Here is a 12,696-nt window from a genome sequence, read left to right as displayed (position 1 = left end):
CCAAACTGGAACAAACTACTAGAAAACTGCAAAACAGCTGAAAGTTAGTTTAGAACCATAATAAAAGGAAACATATTTGATGATGTCATCGATGTAAAAAGTAGTGTTTGTTACTGGCTTCACTTTATAATGTATTTGTAATGTTTTTATGATGAACTCGATTGATTGAAGGTGGAAAACTGAACTAATCAGACAAATAAAGGTGAATAATTACCGTATTTCCTCTGTACTGCCTCCTGATGAAGTTCAATACTTTCTGCTCTGCTAGAAAAAAAATCCACGCTTGGCTTTGGTCTGTATGCAAACATCACCTCCTATCCCCCCTCCTCCTCCCGTTGCTGAGGGAAATTTTATTTCCCGCTAATGCAACAAATGAGAAACGGCGATCCGGGCCTGGGGAAACGCTCCGACCCGCCGACTGATGTTTGAGCATAAGCCTCTCGTTTAAAAAAAGCACGTTGATTCTCCATACCCCAATATTGACCAGCCATCTCTGTTTGATGTATGCATGCAACTAAGCAACCCTCCACCCATCCAAATACACACTGACACATTCATTAACCCCCCCGCTGCCATGCAGACCCAGTGTTTGGGCTTAACTTGTTAGTTCTGCTTCCGATACCCCGAGATATTAACGTGGGGCCTGGATGGGCTGCGTCTGCATCTGCAGCACTGAACTTCGTCACGTCCATCATTTCCCACCAGCTCTGCCTGCAAACATCAGGACACAAAGCTCTCCGCGGAACCGACAGATTGGGTTTATCAAACGCATTAAATTGGAGCAGATGAGCTCTGTGAATTCCACATTCGGGCGCGAATGCTAAATCTGCGTTTGGCTCGTTAGCGTCCATTAACTTTTCAGACAAACAAATTAGATGATTCCTTCCATCTGCCATTTGTTGATTTACCTCAATTTTACACACAAAAGGAAAGTGAGTTCAAGTTTGAAGATTTGTTTTCCACAGAGAAGTAGGACTTTGAGCTGCGAAAGAGAAGCAAGATGGCTGCCTAAAAGACTCAAAATTAAAGATCTGTCTTAAAATGCTTAAAATGCTTTGAATGGTATTTCATTGCTCCTATTCTTTAATTATAACTTGAATCTGATTATTTTTGTTCAGTTTTATAACTCATGCATCACTGCCAGGTGTGTAGAATCAGGAAATTACCTAATAAGAACCTGTCTGACAACATGAAGTAGGCCCCGAACCAAAGAAACTAAAGTGATTATTTGCTATCTAAATCAATAATTTTTTAGTTCTACTTAAAGAAATATTTGCAAGGAATTCAGTGATATTCTTCCTCATTAAACTTCATCCAAAACAGGGTGTAAAAGTTTGGAGAAAAAAGACACAATCTTATCAAATAATTTTGGTCTACCTGTGGGTCTTTTGCCACAGGTCAAACTAACAGCTGCTCCTTCCAAACAAACCAACAAAAAGACAACTTCACGCAGACAAAAGCAGATCTTCCAGCAAAGAGCTCCCTCCAGTTATCATCAACAGATAGGTATCTCCTTCAGATGGGAGATCATCCCTGCCAAGAAAAAAAAACAACTCCACTGAATTGGGAATCCAGAATATTTAACTTCCACCTTTTGCATCAGACGTCCTGCATGTCTGCAGTTTGTTAATCAGATCACCTGATGAGAGGTCTGCAGTCTGGTTGTGATAAAGGAGCAATGAGGAAGGGGGTTTCTAATAATAGATGGGTAGACTTGTGGCCTGCAGATGACAGGAAGAGAGGCCTGTCATGAGGAATGCCTTTGTTATTTTCCATCCAGGGGAAGGAAATGAATTTCTTGTGATTTTTCAGAGGCGCTGCCCGTGGGCGCGGACGGCAGCGCCTCCCCAGCTCAGGGTTTCTTTAAGTCCAAGAACATGCTGCGTTTTTTTTTCATCCCAGCAATAAAGACGTCCAATCAGCTTTGAACGACAACTTTTCCGATGACAGAACAAATCTTTTTGATGACCAGCGCCAAGCAGTACAGGATTAAAAGTTTAGGGAGTGTTTTATTCCAGCCAAAACAGGAGAAATGTTAGTTTTTCAGAGATGAACTCTCTTGTTTCTTGATGTTCTCATTTCAGAGGAGCATAATTGATCAGGACGGGCCGTAAAAAGAAGATTTCCACACTAATAAATCGGCAAGGAGACCATGTGGTCCATGAAAGCTCGGCCGGTTCCGCCAGCTCTTACTGGTGGAGTCTGGTTTGGCCGCGGATCCCCCTTGTTCTTGGAAGCGCCATCAAATGGCACACGAACGCTATAATCGTCGCAATTTTCCAAACATCTTCAACTTCCACAGTACAGAAACAGATCCAGGAGTGCAGGAACACACAACCGGGCCTTATGTCAACTTCTGATTCCAAAACGTTAATGATCTAGATCAAAGGCAGCTTCAGAGACGACTCGCCTTTCTGAACGCAGCCTTTGTAGGTTGAATAAATGCCCAGAAATGCCTTTGATTAAACAGGTATGTGGGATGGTTAAGCATATTGAAGACGCTAATTACTACTGAACGCTCTGCGGTGCGAAGGGCGACGCAGAAAGAGCCTTTTTGATTCTAAGCACATCCAACAAACACAATCTAGATTATTTCATATGAAATAAATGTCATTCGCCTCATTTCCATCAAAGATGGGCGACTTTCATGCCCTGCAGCCTCCTGTGTGTCAGCTGCCATGCAGGCAGAATAACTTCTAATGGACAGTTGGGGGATTAGAAGAGACAAATTTGATAAACGCTGATTTGAGTTAATGTAATTTTATGTTATTCAACTCACAATTATCAAGTCGGCTCACAATGACTGAACGTTCCTAAAAGATTTGTGAAAAACTGCAACTTTGGTTTTAATGTCCCTAAACTTCTTATTAACGTTGTGAAAACGATACCTGTGGTTTACAAGCTAAAACACGATCGATATTTAGATTGATTAGGAGATTATTGAATGAATTCAGTTGGTTTTAATGCATCTTAACCCTAATTAGCGGTTAGCTCCAGTCAACATGACTGTAACCTCCCCTTGTCATTGTATAGACGTTAGCTTGAGCTGATTAGCGGTTAGCTTGACTTTGACATTAATGACTGTTGAAGATGATGGATGTTAGTTTGACTATTTAACTTATCTTGACTGTTGATCAGCTGTTGGACTGAAATTGATTAGCTAACTGTTAGCTTGTCTATTAAGCTTAAGTTTTGTTGACGACATCCAACAAAACAGCTAGCATCATCACAACTAGCTGTTAGCATTTTTCTAATCCTCTAAACAGACGACGCTATGACTTATTTTTTCTATCTCAGGACAACTTTTAAAGAAATAAAGTGCTTTGACGACACGAGTTTAGTTTTGTGCTCAGATAAGAAAGTAATGGTTCTGTCTACAAGAAGTTCAGACCCCAGGGACGCCTCTGACATTATTTACAACTATTTCTGCAGATTTTCATGAAGTTTATCCTAAAGGTCATGACCAAATATAATGTTTTTAAATAAATAAATGAACGTGCCACAATGAGACAGATGTGAAGAAGATGGCGTCAACATTGTTGACCCGTGAAGCTCAACGTTCACCCAGAAGGCCTTTGACCTTTGCTTCCTCCTCCTCCCATTAAGAAGCAACAGTAAAGCCCAACATGATGTCTGTTAGTTTCTATACAGCCGGCGACTAAAGCTAAATAAATCATAGGTGAGTTCCCTGCTTTGACTTTTTTGTTTGACTTTGGTTTCACACGATATCCTCTGTGATGTGGACCGAGAACACTTTTGACACATTTCTCGAAACACACTTCTAATTTGCCCCCCAGGCGCCGGTTATGACACGAGCTGACACTGAAGTCTGACAACATGACTTCTTTCCTCCTCTGGCCAGCCTCGCCCGCCTCCACAGCGGAGAACCGGGGTGTCTTACCGCCGACTCGTCCTCCCCCCCTCTTTTGGGACATCGGTTCGAATTAACGCCACCGCCGTCTGACTCTCAAGGCATGGCCGCTGACAGCTGCGGCGCTCGCACACACCAGGTGCTTCTGTCTCCGCCGAGGTGCCCATGACACCTACCTGTTTTTTAGCCCCCCGACCTGTCAAGGGAGCCAGATTTAATTAATGTAATGATCAAAGCAGCACAAGCAAGTGCAGCCCTGAGGTAGCAATCCCAGCTCACTCGCTAATTATTTAGCATTAAGGTAGACGACGCTTATGCATACATGACTACATCAAAGATTTGATTGGGGTTTGGTTTGTTGCAACAGAAAAGCGCCCGGAGCAGCCGGTGGTGACATCAAAACATCAGTGTGGATAAATCTGTTGGTGTGCAGCCACCAGGTAACCTTTCTTTATCCTCTCTGACAGCGCCTCTTCACAGCAAACATCAGCTGCGTGAATGCAAATGAAGGCGAGCGGGGGCAAGTTCGGCATGATGAGGGAGATGAAAGTTTTATTTTTGGGGTGACAGGAGGACGGCAGTGTCAGGTGACCAGGAGGGACACCGATCGTCAGCTGAGGCCCGCTGATGGACAGGAAGGTGGCGCTGCGACGAAAATACACAAACTGACGTCTGGAGAGTCGCTGAAAAATCCAAGACTCTTCAGTTTAACGTTTAATCTAAAAAATTGTCTCAATTACTGAGATCTGAGACTCAAAGTGTCATGATTTTCAAAATTTCGAAATAAAAATAATAACATGAAGCCATTTGAAAGGTAGGAATATAAAAATAAGTCTTTTTTTCTTTTAACAGGCTTAAAACTTTCCTTTTTGATACCTTTAATAGGCTATAGTTACGACAATGGGGACAAAAAAGGTACGTTTCCATTAGAAATGTGAAGAAAAGCTTGATGATGAAAAAATTGCAAAAACAATATCACATGGTGATGGATGGATGGATGGATGGATGATGGTTGGATGAATGGTTGGATGGTTGGATGATGGTTGGATGTTGTCGGATGGTTGGATGATGGTTGGATGGTTGGATGATGGTTGGACAGTTGGATGATGGTTGGATGATGGTTGGACACTTGGATGATGGTTGTGTGATGGTTGGATGATGGTTGGATAAATGGTTGGATGATGGTTGGACACTTGGATGATGGTTGTGTGATGGTTGGATGATGGTTGGATAAATGGTTGGATGATGGTTGGACGGTTGGATGATGGTTGGATGTTGTCGGATGGTTGGATGATGGTTGGATGATGGTTGGACAGTTGGATGATGGTTGGACAGTTGGATGATGGTTGGATGATGGTTGGACAGTTGGATGATGGTTGGATGGTTGGATGATGGTTGGACAGTTGGATGATGGTTGGATGGTTGGACAGTTGGATGGTTGGATAAATGGTTGGATGATGGTTGGATGTTGTCGGATGGTTGGATGATGGTTGGATGATGGTTGGACAGTTGGATGATGGTTGGACAGTTGGATGATGGTTGGATGATGGTTGGACAGTTGGATGATGGTTGGACAGTTGGATGATGGTTGGATGATGGTTGGACGGTTGGATGATGATTGGATGGTTGGATGATGGTTGGACAGTTGGATGATGGTTGGATGGTTGGATGATGGTTGGACACTTGGATGTTGTTGGATGATGGTTGGATGATGGTTGGATGTTGTCGGATGGTTGTGTGATGGTTGGATGATGGTTGGATGTTGTCGGACGGTTGGATGATGGTTGGACACTTGGATGATGGTTGGATGATGGTTGGACACTTGGATGATGGTTGGACACTTGGATGTTGGTTGGATGATGGTTGGATGGTTGGATGATGGTTGGATGTTGTCGGATGGTTGGATGATGGTTGGACACTTGGATGTTGGTTGGATGATGGTTGGATAAATGGTTGGATGATGGTTGGATGTTGTCGGATGGTTGGATGATGGTTGGACACTTGGATGTTGGTTGGATGATGGTTGGACGGTTGGATGATGATTGGATGGTTGGATGATGGTTGGACAGTTGGATGATGGTTGGACTGTTGGATGGTTGGACACTTGGATGTTGGTTGGATGATGGTTGGATGGTTGGATGATGGTTGGATGTTGTCGGATGGTTGTGTGATGGTTGGATGATGGTTGGATGATGGTTGGACACTTGGATGATGGTTGGACACTTGGATGATGGTTGGATGTTGTCGGACGGTTGGATGATGGTTGGATGAAGTTTTCATATTTTCTCAGAGATCTTCTATAATCCAGTTCGTCTCCGTCTCTCCAGTCAATCTGTGGTGAAACTCAGAGCTATGAAGATGTGAGCTTTGCTGCGACGCTAACTCGTCTCCAGCGGAGCGTGGCAGCCAATCGGCAGCCGCTTGCCAACCGTCCCTCCAAGCCGCTCAGAAACAAATTCATAAATTCTCTTTGTTAATTTTGGACAATATCAGCCTCTTAATTTGCATAAAATCAAACTGTGCCATGGATTCAGGACTCCAGCAGCTGCCAGAGGACTTTCTGTCCCACATTTGATGGAATCTGAATTAAGCTAATTAATGATCTGTAGGGTGGAATCCATGAGTCCTTTCTTCTGAGTCTGGAGTCAAACGTGAGGTCCAGGGGCCAATTATGGCCCGGCTCACCTTTTCATGTGGCCCTCCAGACTCCAGATTACACCAATCAGTCACAACAATTCATCACAAGTGAGTAGTTTTACAGAAAATCAATAGATCCTCACATTTATCACACCAGGTCAAAATAAAGTTCAGCGGAGTGACCCTAAGAAAATATAAATAAAATTGAGAGAGTAAAGTTGGAATATTACAGCTTTATTCTCATAGTGTTGTTTTTGTTTCTTTCTTGTATTTATTGCAAATATTCCGCAAAACTTTGGGTTTAGGTCATTGCTCCCTCCCACCTGCAGGTGGCAGTATTTCTTATTTACTGACATCATCATCCATAGGAAATATTTCTAAATTAGCACCACAAAATGTGATTTTTATTGCAAAAAAATCACAAAAATAATCATAAAATCCTGGAAGAACTGATCAATGTGAGTATTAATAACTTTAGCCATTTGTTGGGTTTTATCAACAGTTTTATGACAGCTCTGGTTTTTGAGAAGCTTGGCTCAATTATGAGTTAAACGAATTCTGAGTTCAGCCGAGTTTGCTGAGTAAAAGCAGGCCCCTCCGGCGCTAACCGGGTCTTTGCCCCCTCCGGTGAGCGCCGTGAATAGACGGGAAGAGAACAAGACCGACAAACACAGGCCTCTCATTGAATCATGTGAGCGAAGACAGGGGAATTTCTGATAGCCCCCATCTCCGCGCACGGACACAAAAGCCCTCACTGTCTGCCGTCTGAAGCAGCGACTTACCTCCGGGCGCTGCCAAACGGAGAGAAACACGCAGGGGAAGAAAACAAAGAAACAACCTCCTGGTTCTGAGGCTCATTGTTCAAATGAAACCTGTTCGCTAGCAGCTGGTGGCCACCTGTGGAGCAAGTCAAATCACTGCAGGAACCCAACCGCTCCTTTGATCCCACCGTTTTTAAATTTTGTTAAGCCAAATCAGCTCTACGGACACCGCGTCTTTTGTCCCAACTATCTTTAAGAATCTCACAAAACCACGATCGAGATGAGCTGCGACCTCTGTCCGTTTTGTCTCAAATTATCCAATTTGGCCTTTATGAGACGCAATCGCCCCAGAGCCTGAAACTCCCCGTTTCATCCAAAAACAAGGCGCGCCGTTGTTCTGCGGCCACGGAGACAGAAAACAGATATTAATCATCGTTTTGGACACACCAACAAAACGAGAACGCAGCAACACGGTGGCTCTTTGTGTGCGTCCGCCGTTCCCAGGAATGCTGCTCGTCTTATGACTCGAGGTGAATGACATCACCGGTTTGAGTCCTGACACAGTGGCACCTTGTGTTTCCAATCGCCCCCGCTAGCGTCGGGGACTGAGCCCCTTCCTCAAAGAATACCTTCTTTTCTCTTCCTCCTCTTAAGCAGCTGTCTGCGTATTAAGTGGGGAAAATGACACTCCATCTCATGATGAATGGTGCTTGACCCTTGAGTCCCATTCCTGTGGAAAGGACGGCTGTTGTTCCCACATTTACATAAACCACAAGATCTCACGCCACTTGTTTACATCCGGGGAAACAGCGGGCGGACTCTAGGTGCTCCAAATGAAGATTAAATATTTGTTAGCTGCAAATTGGACAACCTTTCTGATGCCTTCTCCCTGTTCAGCAAACGCTTTCTGGTTTGACACGCATATCCGCGCTGGTGGGGTCGCCTCACTGAGAGCCCCTTTGTTGCATGATAAATTACTCCAAGCAACAGTTATGGCGGGATTAACAATTAGCTAGACCTGTCAAACAGTCAGTCTAAGATGGCAGACTAATTGAGCGGCTGGTTGGCCATTGTGTCCCAGTATAAGGCCAAGGAAGTGGGGATGGCTCGCAAGCCTTTCATCTCTCCTACAGGCCTAATACCGTAGCAGAAAAAAGGCCCCCGCTATCAGGAACGGGGGTAATTTTTCATGAATATTCATACGGCTCTTCTATTCACAGTGAACTTTTCCAAAGTTACCTTCATGGTGCATGTTCTGGAAAGTTCTTACTCAGTTAAAAAGGATTTTTGAACACTTTGAAACAAAGGCTTTATCCCAACCTCTGGACTTAGAAAGGCTTTCCAGTTTGAGATGGTGTGGTGTCCAGACTTTCATGACCTGATGATCGGACATTTTCTTTCTCTCTCTACCTCCATGTTTGACTACTGGTATTTGTTATGCAGCCAGTTAGCTTTACTGTGTAATTAGCAGAATGAAAAGCTTCCACTTTTGTCTCATCGCTCCAAACAATACTTTATTTATTGAGTTCTTAGATCTAATAGTAATCAGAAATGGATATTAGGAGAGAAATTCACCTCAGTTTATAAGATATATATATTATGGACACTTCTGGATAAAGAATTAGCCGTGCTAACCCTAAATGCTAACACCTTCCACTAAATTCAGTCATGTTGAGACCCACCATGTTTGTCAAATTGCTTTCGAATTTATCTAGAAAAATTATTTTAGGGCACACTATACATTTTTAGAGTTAGCCAAAATGCTAATGACATAAATGGAAATTTAGCTCTGCCATTAGCGGATTAGCTGAAATGTGCCCACCACTGCCAGATTAGTTTGTAAAGATATTTTTGATATTTAAATAAACATTTTACTGACTGAAACAGGAAACTAGTTTTTTGTAAAAATGCTTTTGGCCAGAGACGCTTATTAAAGTCTTAATTAGAAAGTTGGGAGGTAAAATGGAGAAAGCAACGACTTTGCTCATGTCAAATTTAGACAGAGCAGTCAACACTTATATCAGCATTTTTCCAGAATTATCAAAAAAATCTTTGCTATTAATAAGTAACTTGTTGCAGTATCAACTTTCAAAATAAATTGGAAATTAAACTGATTTGATGCAAAACAATTTCACCACTAGGTGGCGTGTTTTAGCACCAGATGGAGGTCTTTAGATCTTGTCATTGCAAGAAATCTGACCTGTGACCCCTGTGGATTTGAACATTCATCCCCAGAAACTCAAAACTTTGTCACCTTCCTTATTCAAGCTCAGCTATATTTGCATTGTTTTGGTGTGGAGTCCTTCAGATTGTATTTTCTGCTCATTTTCTCATGCATTTTAGAAAGTAACTAGACAAAAGTTTTAAATTTGATGTAACAATGGAGAAAGAGTAGAAAGTATGAACCTTTTTTTTACAGCCACAAATTGCTATTTTGTGGCTGTAAATCACCAGAAACCGTCATCATTCCGAGCTTTTAATGCATTGTTTTGGTGTGGAGTGCTTTGTATAGTTTCTTCTGATATTTAATAATTTGATAATGTGCTTAAAAGTATCAAAATTGTTTTACTTCACAAAGAGTCACATGATCAACATGCGAATGTTGCTACTGGTGCAGCATGTTTTTAATGACTTATTATTGAATGGAAATTGTAAAATTGTGTTTTTGTTCATTTATAATGGAAATGCAGCTACTGGTAGTTTGTAATTAAGATAATTTGTCTATTTGGATCTGCACCGTTACAATTTGGTACAAATATGGTTTTGTTTTTTATATCCTCCACATAACAAAGTTTATCTTACTTTTCAGTCTGAAAACAAAAGACTAAATGATGTGGCTTTTTATATTTTCCTCCATTGGTGATTTTATATTCTGTTGCTCAATAATTTACAGGAACTCTTTGTTTTTTTTCCAAAGCAGAAGCTCAAGAAATGCAGCCTGAGTCTGAAAACGAGCCAAACTCTTGAGAGAACTGATCATTGTCTTGTTTCGCTGGACAGAAAAACAACTCAAAATATCATCAGTTGGTCCAAGTCTGGCTGAAACAAAGATGAAAAACAACCGTAAAGTTTCCCGTGCGCCAGCACTCGATGGGGGGACAAACGAAGTGAGAAACCTGCGAGCGGCTCCAGCCCCGGTGTCCATGGGAAGAAGCCGGGCAGAACAGCTGCGGCGGCGGCGGCCATGGCTCGTCATGAAAGGTTTGGCCTGGAGGCAGGGAGGCGAACGACGTGATCGTGAAGAAAATCAATTGTTCCCTCGCTGAAAGGCAAGAATCCCAGGAGGAGCAGCACCATGGTGTGTGGGACATATCAAAATATCTGACAGACTTCAGCATTTTTTCCATTCACAGAGGAGGAGGTTTTGTTTTTCCGCTCGCCGCCGACCTGTCAGCCTCCCATCAGGCCCCCTCGCTGCCCCGTGTCATTGTTTGGGCCCCCAGAGTTCAAAGCGGGCCGCTCAGTGTGCGCTGACACCATGTAATGAAATTAGCAGTTGTTGCTAAACAGGTTTCAATCAAAGAGTCGCAGCCAAGACCTAAAGCCCGCTGTTCATGAATCACCTCTTTCACCAACTTATGGCAGAGTGTCGGAGACATTGTTGCTGCTGCCACAGAGCCATCATTCAGCCAGGTAGTCCCACCGAGAAGGAAAACCGGCTTTAAAAGGAAACCTGGCTCACAAAGTCAAGGACTGACACAAAAGGGTGATTCTTCCCGGCTCTCCAACACCTTCCTGTAGTCACACCAACCATGATGAAGAAATCATCCTGAACTCTCAAACATAGTCCTGGAATATCTCCGATTGGTTTGCAGCTAAAGGAAAGCAGCACCGCAGCATGACGCAGCCACCACAATACCGCTACTGTCCATCAACACCAGGTTTGGGACGAATACAGAGAATAAAATCAGCGTTTCCTGAGGTAGTCTGACTGTAGCTCACATTATTTCACATTAATAGCGTTAGCTTCTGCTAAAGGCCTTAAAGTAAAAAACCAACAGGGTCTTTAGCAGAAGCTAATGCTAAAGAGCTATAACTATAAGGTATTTAAGGAAGCTAATGCTAAAGCACTATGCCAACAAAGAATCTAAGTGAGCTAATGTTGAAGCACAATACTAACAAGGTATTTTGCAAAAACGTATGCTAAACCACTATACCAATAATGTATTTAGTGGAGCTAATGCTAAAGTACAACATCCACAAGGCTTTTAGCCAAAGCTAAAGTGCTATACCAATAAAATATTTAGCAGAAGCTAATGCTTCTATCGCAACTCTAACAAGGTAATTAGCAGAAGCTAACACTGCAGCGCAACCCCAACACAGTATCTAGCAGAACCAAATGATAAAATGCCAACCATGTTGGTGGCCACCATGTTACAATGCAATATAAGGTCAAATTCAAAGGCCTCTAAATATCATATTTATGTTTATATCTCACTCTAAAGCCTGTTCCTTCATGGTGATTGTTTTAAATAAATGTATTGGTCAGAAAATACGCTTCGATGCGCCAAGCTAACAATTAGCTCCACCATTAGCACATTAGCATAAGTGTGCCCACTTATCCCAGTTGTTCCTAAAGTAATTTAACAGCGATATTTATTAAGGAGCATCGTAGTGAAGGGGGCAGACCAACTGTTTCTGATTGTGTCAGCAGCTGCAATCATTCATCCTGTTCATATCAGTCGGTGTCTCCTCCACCTCCTCCTTCCACACCTACAAGTGATGGCTTTGGATCCCTGCTGCTAATTTATTTGCGCCGGGCATTGTGGGAATTAATGTACCTGACATTCGGTGACAACAGCCGGCGCTTTGTGGCCTTTCTTTCCCCCTCTACGTTTCAACACATTCCTGCGCCGCTTCCCACAGAGAGACGTCCATCTGAACCTCTAGGTGCAGCAGGCAGTTAGCGGCTGATGATAGTAGCAAAACATTAACATAATAATTAGTGTCTTGTAATTGTTTCATTAAAACCAGTTGTTCCATTTCTCCTCTTGTTCTCCCAGAAGACAAGAGACAGAGTTTGGACGTCAGCCAAGGAGGGAGGCTGGGGGTCCCCGCGTTCGCTCAAGATGTTCGCCTGCACCAAGATTGTCAGCGATGGCGGCCATATGTGGCGGCAAAACAAACAGATACGAGCGGAGATACGTCAGCGCGCCTTCACGCGTCAAAAATAAAAGCATGTGTTGCATGAAGTTACTCAATAATGAGCTAAATCCTCCACATGATGTCAACCCCTGTAAAAAGGTCACAAAGCATAATCGCAGTGAAGGCTGGCAGTTCATTTGGAGCAGCGAATGCACACACTGGCACTCATGCATACTCAGCGGCTGCAGATTTGGAGCTCATTAGCATTTTAAAGAGGAGTTCCACTCGTTTACCGTTTAGTACCTGCCAGTCTGCATTTGCCGGCGCGAGCGGCTCTTCCCA

The sequence above is a fragment of the Poeciliopsis prolifica genome, unplaced genomic scaffold, assembly GCF_027474105.1.
Source record: "Poeciliopsis prolifica strain line A6 unplaced genomic scaffold, Auburn_PproV2 SCAFFOLD091, whole genome shotgun sequence".
Classification (NCBI taxonomy): Eukaryota; Metazoa; Chordata; class Actinopteri; order Cyprinodontiformes; family Poeciliidae; genus Poeciliopsis; species Poeciliopsis prolifica.
The sequence above is the reverse complement of the archived record's forward strand: the minus strand, read 5'-3'. Positions refer to the sequence as shown.